General features: G+C 33.1%; 1 protein-coding gene across 1 annotated transcript in view; it reads right to left on the bottom strand.

Moving 5' to 3' along the window:
* Positions 1–11,836, bottom strand: part of LOC106127780 (neuroligin-4, Y-linked) — a 24,832-nt gene extending 12,996 nt beyond the window's left edge. Inside the window, exon 1 of the mRNA XM_013326020.1 lies at positions 11,616–11,836. The gene's annotated coding sequence lies outside the window, so the exon portion shown is untranslated. The remainder of the gene's footprint in view (positions 1–11,615) is intronic.
* Positions 11,837–18,643: the final 6,807 nt, after the last annotated feature.

Raw genomic sequence — 18,643 nt, 5'->3', positions numbered from 1 at the left:
TACAACTTAACTAATGTTACATTTTGTTTTATGATCCAGGAGAAATATGACAAAATTTTTGACGACAAAAAATAAGACAAGAACTTATTGTAGTATGTGGTGAAGTCAGTCTTTTACAATAAAATTTAAAATGACAGTTTTTAATAAAACATTAAGGCTCAAGTTGTTAAAAACAACAAACAAAATCAGAGACTTTTTTTTTAAAAAAAAAGACGCCACCTACTTTTAGACATTATTAGTTAGAATCGCTTGGCACGAATGACGTGCTTTCCTTACAAAGTCCAGTGTCAGTAAGACTAGTGAGGGGACACAAACGTCGACATTTTAGTAAGGCTGGTGTTGGGTGGATAAACTGCATTTTCGGATTTTCTTCCTAACACTACGGAATATACGTACATATTGTGACATTCAACTACGACTTATTTACTAGTTTAGAAGAAACGAAGTGATATGTACTAGGGCAATATGTTTCATAGTTCCTTAAGTCTATTTAATTTAATGCAAGCATAAAATACTATTACATTTCTATATTTACCAGAATTATTTACAGATTCAACAGAATATTCGTTATAAAATCCTAGTGACCTAAGGATTCTGCACGGACGGATAAAAAAAATAATGAGTCGAATATGTGTTCTTCTAGATAAAAGATAGAAGAATCCGTTGAGCCTCCGGAGATATCTTCAAACAAACATCCATCCATCCAAACATTCGCATTTATGTATTAAGTATGAAAGTATAAATTAGTGTGAAGTACGATATGGGTGAAGCTCATTTGGATACATTCACAATGTGGCTTATTTATCACTTCTATTTATGAAATTGGGTCGTGTTAACCCAATTTTATATTTCAGGCCAAAGCCTCAACTGTTCTTCGATTGTGCTGGGACTATTTTGAACTTTAGGTGATAAATTTTATTTATGAAAGAAACAAATTCAATCATTATGTTCGTTGTATATTATAAGCATTTCAAGTTTTTTCTTAGAAACTGAGTTTCATTCGCAAATAGAGTAAAAGATTTGGTTTTTCCTGAATATTTTGTTGATTAATAATATTTATTACTTTTGTCAAAATTTATTCGATCGTCTCGTATTAATATTTCAAAGAAAAAATCTTTACATTTTTTGGTATAACAAAATAATATTACATTTTATTTCCCATATATTTTTTCGTAGGAAATCCATAATTTCCATTGAATGAAGTACTTCAAATGCTTATTAGGCATATGTTAGGTATGTGTCAAACATAAATTACGATAATTACTTGTCTATTGTAGAATCCATGAACATCTGATAATAGAAAGAAGCCAACATCAAGTAAAAAGTAAGCATAAACAATGTCTCTAGAAGTTACAAGCACTGGTTTACACTTTGTCAGCAAAGAACGTAATCGAAATTATCATTTTATTACTAGATAAAGGTTTTTTCTCGCTCGTAAAACGAGCATGCTGGCAGCATTCATTACGTAATTACGGGCAATTAACTTTAGGAGAAATGATTCTAATGAAGCCGTGCAGTTGCTGAATGGACATTCCGACAGTCTGTGTAATATCTTGTCTTAGTACTTTTATAATTACTTTGATAATTATGATTAAACGTTCATCTTATTCTTAGACAAGTGAAGAACGTTTTAAAAAACTACGGGGTCAATGACCTCGATCTGTCACGCGGTAATACAAAGTAAAGTGGCGAATATATAAAGAAGGTTATTACCAAACTAAATATGTATGAAATGTTAGGACTAAAGTGGTCGGATTTGGAACCGGTCCAAACTAAATTATGTTTTGTTGAGAAATACTAACTTTGTGTTATAGCCTTACTATCTTAATTACTAATACTATAAATGCGAATGCGAATAGATGGATGTTTGTTGGAAGGTATCCCTAGAATTGCTGCATGGATTTCATGGGTTTTTTTATATCATAAGGTGGCAAACGAATGAGCGGCCACCTGAAATCTTAAGGAATTGCATATGCATTACCTACCTTTAATCGACGGAGAGGATGCACAGAAAGAAAATATCTTCCCTTTCCGTGTTTCCTCTCATCCGGAAAGTCCACTTCTACTTCCCATCCTTTCCTTGTAAGAAAAATGATGGGAAGGGAAAGATGACTAAATTAGGCCCCCGGGACGCACCACTCATCAGACGAAATGCGAAATTGCTTCCACTTCACCCCTGTCTTCTGTGTGGTCGTGGTATTTCACCAGGCGAGCCGGGCTAATTCGGGCGAAGATGTTAAAGCGGGCTCTACCACTGTTAAATTTGGCCTAGATGTAAAACATAGTCTGGAAGAACACATAGGATAATATTTTTTTTTAATTCCGCACGAAAAGAGCCGCGGACAAAGCCAGTATAAGAATAAACTAACATCAATAATGTTTTACGATATTGAAGTCGATTGGATACTCAGATATATAAAGTTCAATGAATTGTAATAAAATTAGTGACGGTCTAAAAGTGTATGGAGGAGTCACAAACCTTTTTTAGCGACAGATTTCTGAATAACATAATCACCAGGTCGGTCGTAACGTTGACTGTTTAAGAGGCTCACGGAATAGGATTACTGGAGATTTAATAACTTTTTTAAAGGTCGCCGCAGGTGTGTCAGACGCAGGCTGTCAACTCGAGCTTTTTATGAAATTTACGCTCTCATTTTAAAGCAGATTTATGGCTCGGCAATTTCACAGATACTAAGGACTTTGGTTTTAGATTTTAGATTGTTATTATTCGTTATATATTTATTTATACAGAACAAAGAAAAAATATCATTTTAAGTTTAATTTTCTTACAAATATTTTATACGCAAAGACACAATACGTAAAGTACCTATTACTTTGCGCGGAGATCGTTATGAATGTTAATTATTTCAAGAATAAAGGAACTTTAATCAGTCTCTTAAGTCTCTTTTAGTAATCTTTAAAAGAATTACTTAAGTACGAGTATAACTTAAGCCTCGATAAGTATAGATAACAACAGACTATTAACTGCTCACTTAGTTTTTTACTCAATTAAAGTCTACTCTAGCCAATAAAAGTAATTTGCGGCGTAAACTCAAAAGAATTCGACTATGAATATAATTTGGTTTAAACAACAAAAGGACAGATCGACTGTTCACTTAATTACGCACTTTAAATTAAAATCGTCCCATTCATTCGCGATATGACGTCTGACACTTTTAATACTGCGAAGCCTTCCACTTTATTTAAAATTTAATATTTAAATTTGCTGAATGCGAAGTATTTGCATATTTTCGGTTCCCCTGAAATAATATCGGTGATTCAAATGAAACGAACATTGCTACACTTGAAACCAAGATGAATTAAAACTTTATTCACAACGTCAACCAGATTTAATAAAAAAGAACAACAAATAATTTTACCAACTAATAATGGATTTTAAAACACAAAATAACACCAAAATGCGAGCTAAAGTCAACGCCCATCCATGAACGGAAAGTTAACAGATGTTACATGCCTAAATGGTAAAACTATCTATACACTAGCTGTCGCCCACGACTACGTCCGCGTGGAATTAAAAATCCGTATAGCAGTTCTAGAGATACGTAGTAACAAACAGCGATCCATCCATGTAGACATTCGCATTTGTTATATTAATAAGATAGAGGGGGATCAATAACATGTCACTAATTTCTATAGTCTTCGTTTAAAAAAATATTTCTTTCACAAAACGTGATTGATAAAAATACCCTTGAGATTGATAGATCGCGGAATTCTAGACGTAAACATCATAAAAAATCCCGAATAATAAGTTTGGCAATTGGAGCCCATGTCAAGTAATAATCAACTCTAACAGACAAAAACAAGATCATTGAAAAGTTTTTTGAGTTGCAACCTATCACTTGAGTACATGTGACCTTGAAATAGAGTATAGAGTCTTTAGTCTGAAAATAGAACAAAAGTTAATGATGAACTTATGCAATGAACTTTGAATAGTCCAAATCAAATATTAAATCTAAAATTAAACTAAAACCTGTTTCAAATTAAACTTTATCTACGTAGGAAGTTTCATTAACCTTTTGCGTTACATATGTAGTTTCCGAAATTTTTGCTGAAAAAAAAATTCCTATCATTGCCTTATCCATTAGTTAACCATAATGGATTCTGATTTTAATTCAAATTAAAATATGTAATAGTGTAAAACGTATTTTAAAGATAAAGTATGATTATAAATATATAAGCAACTTAGGTTATTACACGTGGTACAATTTAATCAAGAATTTTCATAAGATTAATTGATGTGGGCGCTATGTCTGACGTGAATAGGCGCAAGCATTGAAATGATTCTCTGACGCGGGCACCATTGAACTGTAAGCTCTTTGACTATACATTCTCTGAATACATGCACTATACTGGAACTTCTATCTAGTTCTTTGTGCAATATTGGAGTTTATCATTTAAATGAATTAGTAGGTCATAACGACATACGGACAGAAAGCCACATTATTCTTTGGTTTGTTAACTATTATTAAGGATAACTCATAAACTACTTGCCGGATAATACTTATAAAAAAACTAGCTGTAGCCCGCGACTCCGTCCGCGCGGAATTAAATAAAAAAACTTAAGTAACCTATATGTTCTTCCAGACTAAGTTCTACATATATCTATGCCAAATTACAGCTAGATCCGGTCAAACGTTTCTGAGATAACTTCAAACATCCATCCATCCATCCATATAAACATTCGCATTTTTAATATAATAGTAAAAAGTAATATGGCACCCTAAGGTATACATTACCTTTCGAATAAAAACGAAATCATAAAAATCCATCCACTCAGGATTAAGTTATGAGGTAACATACGTATGCGTATGTAATGTACGTACATAAAAACAAACAATTGTTATAAAAAAGTCAATTAAATAATGTATTCGATTGATTAAAAGAGTTTCTTTTACTTATGAAAGTTAAATATCAAAACATGATGTATATAAATAAATTATAACATTGTGACCCAAAATATACTCAGACTGGGAACAAATACTTGTGGATTACGTAAACATTTCTGCTCTAGATAGAAAGGTTAACGCCGAACACTTTAGCTGTTACCACTTACACCGCTAAATGTTCTCTAAATTAATACGAGATATTCAAAAGACAATAAGATTCAAATTATCTTTTATTTATGTATCACGTTATAGCTTCAAATTATGCCACTCAGTTATAGTTATTTCAGAAGCCTAATTAATGCCAACTTAATTATTTGTATTTGAAATATAAATATAATACATTTTGAAATCCTTCACAAATAAATTGAAATATCATCATCAGCTCACTATACGTCCACACCGAGGGGCTCGGAGCCTACCCTAAGTTAGAGAAGACTAGGCCATAGTCAACCACGCTGGCTAAGTGCGAGTTGGTTGACTTCACACATATCTTTGAATTTCTTCTCAGATATGTGCAGGTTGCAACACGATGTTTTCCTTCACCGTAAGAACTTCGGATTAATGTTCATATGCAAATCGTAAATCGAAAGACACATTGGATGGCGGGATTCGAACCCAGGACCTGCAGATTGCAAGTCAAAGGCTCGACTCCTGAGCCACCGACGCAATTGAAATATGAATAAGATTAATTTCTCTATTATTCTGTTTATATTATCCTGTCTGAATCAGCTACATTTAAAATATAATTTACTGGTTAAGAAGGTAGTTTCTTCTCGATTTCTTTGACTACACTTACTGTCAATATATCTTTTTCTTTTATAGTACTACTATCTTGACTTAGTTTTAATATAAACATTTATGGAATACTTACGATTGTTTTATGATTACTTTTATTGCAGCAGTAAGTAAATATTTTTATTTAAGTAAAGTTACAATATTATATTATAATACTATACCCCATTATCATTTATCATAAATTTAAAATAAAACATTTTGTAAATCTTCGGTCGAGCTAATGACATCTTTTAAAGTTACATCACGGAAAAAGCATAAATTATAAAAAGAATAACATTAAAATGGATAACGTTTAGCAACTCTATGGATATTATTAAAAGTCGTTTTAAGTCGCCTATTTATAACTTCTTTTTAAACTTAGAGCATACAAATACGACAAAGCAAAACGTGATACTAATAGAACACGTAGGAGGCAATATAATAAGGAATAAATTGCGAGATTTTTGACTGTTATCGTAGCTTAACACAAACTTGAAGAATCAGGGGTTGATATTCCAAAAAAAATTGCTGTCCCTGTAGACTAATTTGACGGATATAGCAAATTGAAATGTTAAAATTTTATATTTACAAAAAACACAATTACTATACGAGATTCCTCTTTCGATAAATGTGATAAATAAAATGAAGACCAAGTTAAAATAAACATTTCGTAGCGGATTAAAGCGCGTTAAATTTCCAGCTACACAAACAAATTCCGGCGAGCATTGCTTGTTTTACATAAGTATCGGGGCACGAGACCCGACCGAGCCCCGCATGCGATACCTTGTTAGGAAATATTACCGACTTGCTATAAATTCGCATTACAATTTTACCGTGCGAGTTTAATTTTCAACGTTATTTTCTTTTGATATTCTTGTCTTTGCTATCTCAAAGAGAATAAAATTTATGCCAATATGTTTTCTTATATCTGACAAAGGAAACTCACAGATACACAAACATATTTTTACGTATATCTAGAAACTGTATTCTGATGTTCAAGTGAAATACTTACGACTGCCTTTGAACAGATACAATAGTCGTTAAAATAATTCTAAATTACTTCAATTACTTACTAAATACTATGAAAAATTTAATTTAAAAAACACACATTAGAAAAGCTAAAATAATCAAGTCACAAAAGAAAACAAAACTGTAACGATGCAGCATTTATAGTGAAGTCAAATATCAAAATAAATATTCCAATTAATAAATATTCCTGAAGCTGGCTGAAAAGATAAAAAGCAATAAAATACAATCGTTTTTTAATCCGCACAGAACACCTATTACGAAAGCGAGAAAATATAAATGCCTTTCAAGTAAAAACCCTCTGCGACACGTCAAAAATAATTTCATAATACTCAGGTGTGGCTTTTGTGAGATATACGAAATATTTTCGTAATAACTTACAATATCACGTATCTTCATACATTATGGATAACGTCGAGTTAATATAGAGATATTTATTTAGCTTAAAAAATTGTAAAGGTTTTTCGTCGGGTGACGTAAAATGTACACGATATAACGTGGGTTATTTGTTTTTCATAACACATTCAGTTTGCGAAGGTAAATTTGTTCTCCTCTCAGCGAATGCGAAGGGAAATGCCACCTGGGCCCAGGAATTTATTAAAACTGAATACGTTATCACGGTGGGGTTGACGACGTGACAATGTCCGTCATTCCCTTAGTCGTGTGCCGTCTAGCAGATGTGACCTTCATTCTGTAAAGTTGGTCACTAATCATTTTAATAACAACAAATTCATCTGTAGTGTCCGGTGGCTAAAGGGTTAAGCCCTTGTCTTGTAACCTGCAAGTCCAGGGTTCGAATGCCGCAATGTTATATATGTACATACATTTACCCGACGTTCTTACAGAGAAGAAAAACATTGTGATACAATCTACACATATATGGGAATAATTTAAAAGATATGTGTGAAGTCAACCAGGGCCAGTGTTGTTGATTATAGCCTAGTCACTCCTAACTTAGGGTACCCTCCAAGCTCCTCGGTGCAGACGTATAATGAGCTGATGATGATGAAATTCATCTACATTTTAGATATAAAACATTTTATCAACTTCGTAGTTTTGACCATTGACCATAGAATTTTGGTAGCTAGTAATTGACACGCTCGCGTACTTTAGTAACTTCATTTCAAAGCAAACTTTGATAACTTGTAGCAAAATTTCTAAGCTAACCTCGCAGAGAACTATTTTATAACTATTTGAAGCATTGAAAGTCTGTAAATGCTGTAAGTATTACTGAAAAACTTTTATCTACAAAACAAATCAGAGTTAAAATCTCAATTTTAAATAAGAGCCTTAAAATATTGTAGTTAATCTAGAAAAAAAAATTCTCAATCTCTCAACAACAGTTGTAAGTTCTTATCCAAGCAAATGGTGTGTAATCTTACATCTTACTAATATTATAAATGCGAATGTTAGAAGATGGATAGATGGATGGATAAATGGATGGATGTTTGTTTGAAGATATCTCCAGAACGACTTAACGGATCTCAATTAAATTTGGTATACCTATAGAAAATAGTATAGCCTACTAATTGTATATTTTTTTCAGATTTAGACAGATTCGCGGGCGACAGCTAGTATTGTATTAAATAGAAATGTCGCAGTAGGCTTGAATAGCGAGACAACTCAATAAGCAGCGCGAGGCGCAGAGATGGTACCGTATATTGATCCGACTACGACTGCTGATCCTGTTAACAAAGTGTTCATAGCGAACATATAAAATTGTAATTACTCGTAATTTCATTTTCATTAATATCATAATATTTTTCTACAATCCTTTTCTTTTTTTTTGAATTAAAAAAAAATGGAAGAACTTTAAGTAATTGTTGGTGAAATATCTTCGACTTGATTATTTAGATTTTTGCAGTACTTAATCGTGTTTATTTATCAACATAGATTTAGAGTAGTCGCAGTTAACAGTATAGGGTACGTGGTGACGAAGCAATCGCTGCTAAGGAAAGCTAATCTCGCAGAAGACAGGTGTCGGAATAAGTTATTCTCCGTTTCGTATGAGTTTGCTTTTACTTTGTTCATTTGTCCTCTCACAACATTTTCAAGTAAGTAAAAGGAGAAGGGAAATATTTTAAACGGGGGATGGATAGAAATCTGATCTACTACAAAATGAAGATGGCTAACGAATCTGCACTATAAGAGTTTGATGGAGACATTCGTTAAACATAATTCATCTATTTAAATAAAAAATTATTTGCGTTAAATTTTAAATTCGTTCCAATTTATGATCATATTGTTATTTTTTTGTGCGCAGTAAGATTGTTATAACGACACGCACGTACATTGAGCCCAAAATACGTAATTGTTATCCTTGTTAAAAGTTTGTCGTACTTACATACTGAAACAATCTTGTCCTCACCAACTTGTGTCACCCTCACTCAAACTTTCTTAATTTAAACAGCTTTAAGTGTCATGAACAATGTCAATTGCTATTATAAGTTACACACGTGTAATTTACAAGCCCTAAATTTGTCCATTTCCCTAAGTTTCCACAAGTTTGACTGTTGGTTTTTATTCATTCTATGTTTTAAACGAATATTCCTTGTAGCTCTTACCGTGGGTTACTCAGATAATTCTTCCGTATAAAACATATTATCATCCCTGTCATTCTCGTTGAGAAAACAGAGATACCAATATGTTTGACGGGGATTTTGTTCTCAGAAACCTACGGTAATTGGAGTACAATTAACAAATGAAACAGATTTATTATATGCTAAATAAGTTCTGGTATTATCTTAATATTTTCCGTCAGATGTTTTTCGTTGAAGTGTACTGTGAATATTTGCAGTTCACTTTAAAATCAACAGTTGCATCCAATTCAAATAATTACCAGCTTTTTTCTCGCATTTTAAAACATCACTATTTTTTTAACGAATTCGGGTGGAGAAGGTCTAAATACTGGATACAATTTTAGTTTTTGATGTTAACCGTGTTTGGACGAATATATTATTATTAAAAAAATACTTTCTTAAACAAATACTTCTCACCTCCGAATATTATGTATTATAGTAAGTTCTCTTCAAAGAATGAACACTCATTTAAAATCATTCATTAAGTTATGATTTCTCACATCTATTATCAAAAGCTTGTGCTGTAACCAGACTGACACATTTGCCTAGGGTCGCCATATTTCTAACTGAAAGTTTTAACTAAAAAAAGGTCCACTACTTTCTTTGAAATTCTCGTTTTGCTGCTTATGTTACGAAACTTTATCGTTTAGCTATTCTCTTTTAACTAGCGGACGCCCGCGACTCCGTCTGCGCGGAATTAAAAAAAAACTCAATTAAGAGCCTTTGTGTTCTTCCAGGCTATCTTCAGCGATATCCATGCAGCCGTTCTGGAGATACCTTAAAACAAACATCCATCCATCCATCCAAACATTCATATCAGTGAGATAGAACGAAGTCAACAAGTTAACAGTTGACCATTAAAGTAATAAAAATATATTCCAAAAGACGCTGTTACTGAATTTATAACCGTCATAATTATAAGTGAATGAAATGCAAGGTAATAAAAAAGTTTAACCACTATTTAACCCTTTAGGATTAACCTTTCAAACGCTACTAAAGTGTCTGGACTGAGACATCAAAATCCCTTTACTTCAGACGTTTGGTAACCCTACCCTCGCCCCGTTTTCCGTAGCAACGTCCTCTTTTAAGGTTATGAGAACATCCAGAGGGATTCTGAAGGGATCAAACGTAATGTTTCTTTATGTTAGACTTTCCTTTCTTCCTTGTTTTAGTTTTTCCTGCAAATTGACATGGGATAACAGTTATCCTTTGAGTTTACTGTAAATATATGCGATTGAATGTCGTCTATGAATGAAAAAAAATCGTATTGATTCAACGGCATTTTTTAACTGTCGTAATATGTAACACTTTTAGCAATATTGTTATTTATACGTGACTATGTAGACTCGCCCCGACAATACAATTACAAATTGGTTGTATATTGTAAGGATGGTATGCAGTTGTTTTAAATAAAAATATTAACAAAGCTAATGTTATTAACGTCTGAATCGTAATTGAGCGTCGGTGGCTCAGTGGTCAAGCACTTGATTTGCAATCTGCAGGTCCTGGGTTCGAATCCCGCCATGTACAAATGTGTTTTTCCATTTACGATTTACATATGGACATTTATCCGACGTTCTTACGGTGAAGGAAAACATCATGATGCATCCTGCACATATCTGAGAAGAAATTCAAAGACATGTGTGAAGTCAACCAACCCGCACTTGTCCAGCGTGGTTGATTATGGCCTAATCACTCTAAACTTAGGATAGGCTCCGAGCCCCTCGGTGGGGACGTATAGTGAGCTGATGATGATGAATGTTATTAATGTTAATAGCCTTTCTACATATTAAAAAAACAAGAATAACTTTGTATAAAAAAATACACGTGATGTATGGTGTAGGGGAAGTGTAAAACCTCAACAAATATCAGCTGGTGAGGTACAAAAACTTGCTAAAAAATCACGTCGTTAATCTACGACCACATACTGAATTATCAATGTTAAAACTGTTATTTCGTGGTTAAGGAGAAATAATTAATGAAAATAAATACTATGAAATTCAATTTTCTATATGTAGTTACGGAGAACAACGCTTGTTCGCTTCAGCGACCGCAGTCCAGCCTGGTCGATGGATAAATGGTGTTTAAAAGTATTGTGATTTATATTTTTGCAGTGCTAAGATCTTACATAAAACTTTGTTTAAATGGGTGTAATCTTATGAATACCACTGTATGCAGTAAAAATATAGTTCATCTACATTTGTTACCTTATGCAAGAATATGTCCTGTTCAGTACGAAGACATACGTTTGAAACCATCTCACCATTTTTAGTTACTGGTTTAAAATTAACAAATAAAATTATTAATCTAGCATTTAAAGAATACTTACGTTTTATGAAGCACAAAGTTTATGATTTGTTCTCATTTTAATCTTAGAATTACCATCACTTAAAAGTTAACGCAATCTTTAAGAGTAAATTAACCACAGCACTATCTTAATATTAAACTTAATTACACCTTAACTGCCTTAATCTTTTTAAACGTCCTACGTCTACGTATACCGCGGAAATCCGATTATAAAAAACGTATTTTTCTTCCAACACGTCCTTCCTCAACCGCGCTTACACGGCAACTGAAATGCGAATTCAAAATAAGAACCTAATTTCCCGGGGTCGGCTACATATTGGGGGCTAGATTTCAGGCGACTGTATTAGTTTCGTTTGATCAAGATAGATGGCTCTTTTTACAATTGACATATTTTTTCTTCATGTGATTTTTTTAATATATTGTCTTTTATATAACAAAATCAGTACAAAAGATGATAAAAGACAGTTTACATGATACAATCAATATTTATTTAAACAAATTAAAACATGAATGTTATGACGATAAAGGATTTTTTATTACGTGTGGTTTTTTATATTTTAAAAGTCACTAGAAAAATATAAAAACTTGAAACATCTAACAAATAAAGCTACAGTTTCTTCGGTCGTCGATCAGTTTTGTTCTCATTTGCGCAAACAACAATTTTATTTGTTCATCCCTTTGGACTTTTGTGGTTTACAATTTCGACTGTTTCTTAATGTTCAATATTTTACCATTACGCTTTCCGAAGTTTTCCGGCGTAAACGATATTGTGCGGATCATTATCTTTTATTGTGTCTTTGTGTTGCTTTCCTTGTCACCGGATTATATGAGGCTTATTACAAATAAAAATATAAAATGATTATTACTGTCGCAGAAACGTGGGCGTTTTACGAATTGACTTGTTTTTGTAAATAAGATTTTAGACGCAGCTAAATTTTGTATTATACTAAAATAAAGCTAATTTATATTTCTATAATTTTATGTATATTTGTTATTTATACTTCAAAGCGTTGTCCGATACTTATGTTATTTAAGTATATAATAGGTATGTAACGTAAAACGAAATTTAATCCAACCGAAGCCTTACGAATAATTTGGCGTTTCACTTATCAGACAATATCTTTTATCGATAATCCTGGAAACCTAAAATTTACATAGAGATTTATTGCTCGGTCTGCGATATCCCTAAATCTCCAAAAAAGGGACGAGGAAAGTTGAATCCTGTAAATAAATGATTCAATTGATAGTTCTGATTTATCTCCAAAAATATTGATAATATTACGAATCGATTTTTAAAATAATTGTAATAAAAAAGTTGTAAAATATCTACAAAAATATAACATGATGATATCAAATGTAACCTATTAAAATGACACTGCTGTAGTATGCCTTACTAGCTGACGCCCGCGACTTCGTCCGTGCGGAATTAAAAAAAAACCTTAGTTAATAGTCTATGTGTTCATCCAAACTATGTTCTTCATACCAACTGTCAGCGAGATCCATACAGCCGTTCTCGAGTTACCTGGTAACAAACATCCATTCAACCATCCACCTAAACATTCACATTTATAAGTTCGACATGCTTCTTTCTGATATGCGCTGGTTTCTAAGGAAAGTGTTTTAAACGTGAAGCTTCTCAGACTAATATATTTTATACTAATTTTCTGAAAAAGTTAAAAAAGGTTAAATAGTCTTTTAGTATTGCATTAGTTCTTGTCATTAATTTTAGAACGTTGACAAAGTTAAAAGGAAATATGTTCTAATTCTATTTAATGAAAACATTCAAATGAAAATGAACCTAATCTAATTATTTTAAAGTTTAAATTCAAATGAAAATTTATATGCAAAAGCTTTGTGACCTAAATGAGTAGTAGGTTAGGTGCTCAAAGGTGTACCGTTAGAGGACAACTTGTTTACACGTCTGTTTGTGTTACGCCACTTGAGAACTCGTCATGGACAAGAAATGTTTGCAACATCTATGCTGTATATGTTTGCGATATTTGCAGTGAAAATGTGACCATTGAGCTAGTAATTCTGCTATAGATTTAAAGTCTGCTTTCATAAAGCTAAGTTAAAATATGTGAAATTGTTTAACTATAATTTCCCTTGTGAAAGTATAGTTAAACAATACACTACAATACAATACACTAATTTTAGTCCTCTCTCCGTTCCCACCCTTTATAAGGAAAGGATGGGGACGACGGGGACGTACATCTTTTGTGCGTTCCCGTCGTGCGACAATTAAAGGTAGGCAACGCAAATGCGGATGTCAGTGTTCACACACTGGTAACTTCGCTATTTCGTCATATTCAGGTGGCCGTTTGCTACTTTTCAATAAAACAAAACCTATGTGTATCATAGATAAATAATTAGAATTAATACCCAATCTTACTCCTTATTAATATTGTAAATGCGAATGTTTAGATGGATGGATGAATGTTTGTTTAAGGGTGTCTTCAAAACAACTGCATGGATTTTGTTCAAATTAAGCATAAATGTAGAACACAGCCTGGAAGAACACATAGTCTACAGCTACTAATTTATTATCCTAGTACCTAATTAGATAAAATACACACATTAATAGTCTCGTTATACTTCTCTATAATGAAAAATATTATGGAAATAAATATCAGGTATGATTAAATCTCATCACTATTGTATGTCCTGGCTCGGTTCCATTTCTATTGGCGCAAATACATTTGCATTCCGTGTCGCGAAGTAAATCTTCCGTTCCAGATAATAGCAAGTCTAGTTTCGATCTGATCGTAAATCAAAGTTCAACAATAAGATAGGGGGCGCCACTGACAGAACAAAGCTTCCCGTCGACGTGGATTTAAAGCGAACATCCAACATCGCCTTCCAAGATAAGCGGATTCTATGATTTAGTTCCCGATGTACACCTTTACAATGCATGCATAGTTTTATTATATTGTCCTTTTACGGTTCGGATATGTTCATCAATGTATGAAGTTTGAAATAAGAGTGGCAGCATTTGTAGTAGATTTTTTTTTAAATTTTAAAGTCTATTTGAAATAAACTCCTTAGCTTATTTCAGAGATCTTAGATTTTCTCTTTGTCTACATGTAATTTGCGTTACATCGAAAAAAAAGTTATAACTTCGGTCGCAGACGACCCCTAGTGTAAAATAAGTCGTAGAACTGTAAGTCTTCGTTCAGTTTTGCCTTCTAAGAGTAAATCAAAGACCAACAAAACGGTATAAGACTTAATCTCAACCGAGGCAGATTCTAAGCTGTCGGGATACAAACTTATTTTGAAGACTTAAGATACTATAGAAGTGCTTAAGACACTATATTACTAAAGCTGTTGTTCTTTAGTATCTTAGTAAAATTTTTGTGACTGATTTTGTGGTCAATGAGAAATTGTGCAAAGAAGGAAGATTATTAAATTATTCAAACTTTCGTGAGATATTATACTAAACTGATATAAAAACGGCTAAACATTCAAGTATATTCGTCCGGTGGCGGCACCGACTAGTTTCGAGCCCATCGGGGGCCCTTCATCAAGATGAGTAGTACTGGGATTATAGTGAGTGACGGGCCGCGTACGCGATATAATGGGCTCAAACTAGTCGGTGCCGCCACCGGACGAATATACGTCAGTGTTTAGCCGTTTTTATATCAGTTTAGAAGGAAGATTATGTTTACCATTTTAAGGCATTAGAAAATACACTATCATTTAATTAACTCATTGCACTTTTACGCATCAAAATTTTCAAAACAAAAACTTTTAAAAGCTATCTATTTTTTCTAAATATGCAAAAATAAATAAAAAACACATTCTTAGGGAAATCAAAGAAATTAAATGCGCGTAAAGCCGTGAGTTACATACTAGTATAACATTATTATATTGAGTAGTTAGTGCTAATTAATGCTCCACTTAACCGTCGTAGCACTAGAGGGTTAAACTGCGTTACGTAACCTGACGAGAAGCTCGTGATATACCTCCGCGTCACTAATTACAGCATTTACCTTTGACTTTGAAGAGACGGGATCTGTCAAGCGCGCCTGTCTCTTATCAACAGACTCAACTTGCTGTGCTCCTTTTTTGTTGGTTAGTATACGTCGTTAGACGCTTGAATTGTATATTAGTGTTAGTACAGTGTGTCAGTGTTCGATTTTATTTAGTAAATTGCAGCACTTTGCCTCATCCTGTTATTTATAGTCAAATGCCTGTATGTATACCGTATTCTTATATGTTTTTACTAGATAACATAGCTTTTTAAGGTAATTTATTAGAAACGAAGCACGACAGTGAATTAAGTTTAATAAATTATCAATTCTGTATAAATTATTTGGACATATTCTCACAGAAGTTGTCTTTAGGCTTAAACTTCCTGCCTCGTACAGCAGCGTTGTAGAATGGTCTGTCCTCGGCGGTATTTCCAAACCGCTACGACTTGGGGTCCTTCAAGATTCGATCGTATCACCTTCACAAAGGCCGGCAACGCATCTGCGGTTACTCTGATATTGTTGATGTCGAGGGGCGTCGTTGAACACGTCTGTGTTCCCGCTGCTCGTTTGTCCCCTTCTGGTATAAAAAATATATTTCTTGTTAAAATACACATATCGTATTACATTGAAATCAAAAAGATTTTAACTTAAAAATAGTTTCAAATAAAATGATATAGCTTTGAATAAATTTTATTCATAGCATCTTAAAATTTGTATTTTCTTCAATGTTTTTCCTCAAAAAAATTTTGATGAAGGAAAACGTTTAGAAGCTGCTATAAAAAGTAAAGTATTCAGTTCAATTGAGTTGAACTCTGTTTACAGCAGAAGTTAATCTAAATTAACATTCGCCGAACAGTGTAAATCTAGCGGCCCAATTTATCTTTGACTTCGGCTTTGTAAAGAAATGTTTTAGCTAAATAGCGAAGTTGTCGAGTTGTTTGCTTTTCCAAATTAACTTCTGAAACTTTCACGATTTATTTTCTTTGAGATTTTATAATAAATATATAGTAATCTCAATATTTGTAATATATAACAAAAAATTTTAAATGTACATAATTTAGAAACAGGCAATTGCTTTTTACGTTACTTGCAATCTTACTTCTTTCTAATCTTACTTACTAACTCCGCTGGCACATCGACCCAAGGTGAGTCTTGGCCTCCGACATAAGAGATCGCCAAAGTCGCCTGTCTTGAGCCTACTCCTGCCAGTCCATCTTGTACACAATCTAATCTTACTAATATTATAAATGCGAATGTTTATGTGAATGTTTGATGATATCTTCAGAACGACTGCATGAATGTCGCTTAAATTAAGCATTTTTTTTTAATTCGAGTCGCGGGTGACATGTAGTAATTTATAAAAAAACAACAATAATAGCAAGGATTGAAAGCTTCCAAAATACTTGATCACATCCTGAAGGTTATAAATCGATATTTTATTGCATCCGACTGGACCGGTGAGCTCCATTACAAAACATATCGTCACACCTCTCCTTATTTTGGATTTTGCTCAGAGAAAATAACGATAAGTCAGACTTGCCATTTAAATCAGATTGATTTAATAGCAGACCATGTCTATATATCTAATTTATACATAAAGTAGACACGTTTATAGAAATAGCTAAAAACTTAATTAAAATTCACAAAGCACTGACTCAAGCAAGGAATGCATAATATTTAAACACATTATTTAAATATGCCACACAAGCCAAGCCAAAACTCTAAGTAACTAGCCGGATTTACTTGTAGAGCGCTTCATTAAAGTTTCTTTCGGGATCTGATTAACTCCTTTAAGCGCTTGAACTTTGCTTCTTCTCTCTGATGATTTCTTTTTTACGAATTTCTAGGAAATTGTTTGACTGCAATATCTATCTAGTATTCCGCCTACAACGCAGAGTTCAATGACCCTTAGATGAAATAGATTATTATTATTTAAAAATATCGAAACGTAAATAACGAAACGGGTGTTGGTTATAACTTAAATTATTAGGAGCGAGAAAAAACTAGCAGTCATAGTATTGGACGAAATATGTTCAAATTATGTAAGCAAGTCCTGATACATTTATGAAAAAAGGAATAAATAACGACATTTGTCTCATATTGTAGAGGTGTATTGAATAAAATTAATTAAGAAAGGTTTTATTCACGTGTGATCGTCGGACGATATCATCGTACAGTTTTGGACCCGTCGTTGATGGTGGATGAACATGAAACCCCAACCGGTCCGAAACTAACCGTCACCTGTCTCTATAAAGATTTAACAATTTTGTTGTCTTGGATTGTAAAAAAAAACCGTATTAGGGATTATCTAAAAGTAGATATTATACCGCATCCACCGATTCCAAACAGAGATGAATAGAACGAAGACGAAAATGAAATACTGTACATGAAATCGCCACTAAAATATACTAACTACGTTATGCAATGAACTAACCAGAGTATTAAGGCAAAACTACTGACAAATTTCAACTAGCACAATTAGATATTCCTCTGAGAAACGAAGTCAAAGATTAACTAAGTCCCAGGATTTCTCTCTGTGCTATTGCTTTATTTATTTAAGATACAAGCGTAGATGTAACCAAAGTTGCTAAGTAACGTTGAAATTCTGAAACGATGCCTCATATTGTCTTTGACAAACATAAAAAGAGTGCAACCAACTATGACAACTATTTACGATATTTTAGCTTCAAAGACAATCTGTTTGTTTTTAAAAGCCACGAACAGTATTTCAAGTGGTCAATGTTATCAAAACCACGTGTTTTTTAAATCATTGAATAAAATTAAATCGGCTCCACCGATATTCAACAATGACGCAAATCATCTCAAAGCATTGTTTTCGTCCGCAAAGCGAAATATAAATTAGGTTTTCGGGTTTCGCCGCTCCACAGTCACGTAATTCAGATTAACTCGAACTGCAATTGACACGGAAAAGTTTGCGTTTGGACAGCCAGAGTTCCGAACACACGCTCATAGCAAAGCTCCGACCTCTACAAGCTTAGTAAATCTACGTGTATCTTGACTTCTAAACAAGATGAAAGGACCGATTCGTTTACATTTAAAATATATCTTAAAATTACCT

Source organism: Papilio xuthus, unplaced genomic scaffold (assembly GCF_000836235.2).
Source record: "Papilio xuthus unplaced genomic scaffold, Pxut_1.1 DF824655.1, whole genome shotgun sequence".
NCBI classification, from domain to species: Eukaryota; Metazoa; Arthropoda; class Insecta; order Lepidoptera; family Papilionidae; genus Papilio; species Papilio xuthus.
The sequence above is the reverse complement of the archived record's forward strand: the minus strand, read 5'-3'. Positions and strand labels throughout refer to the sequence as shown.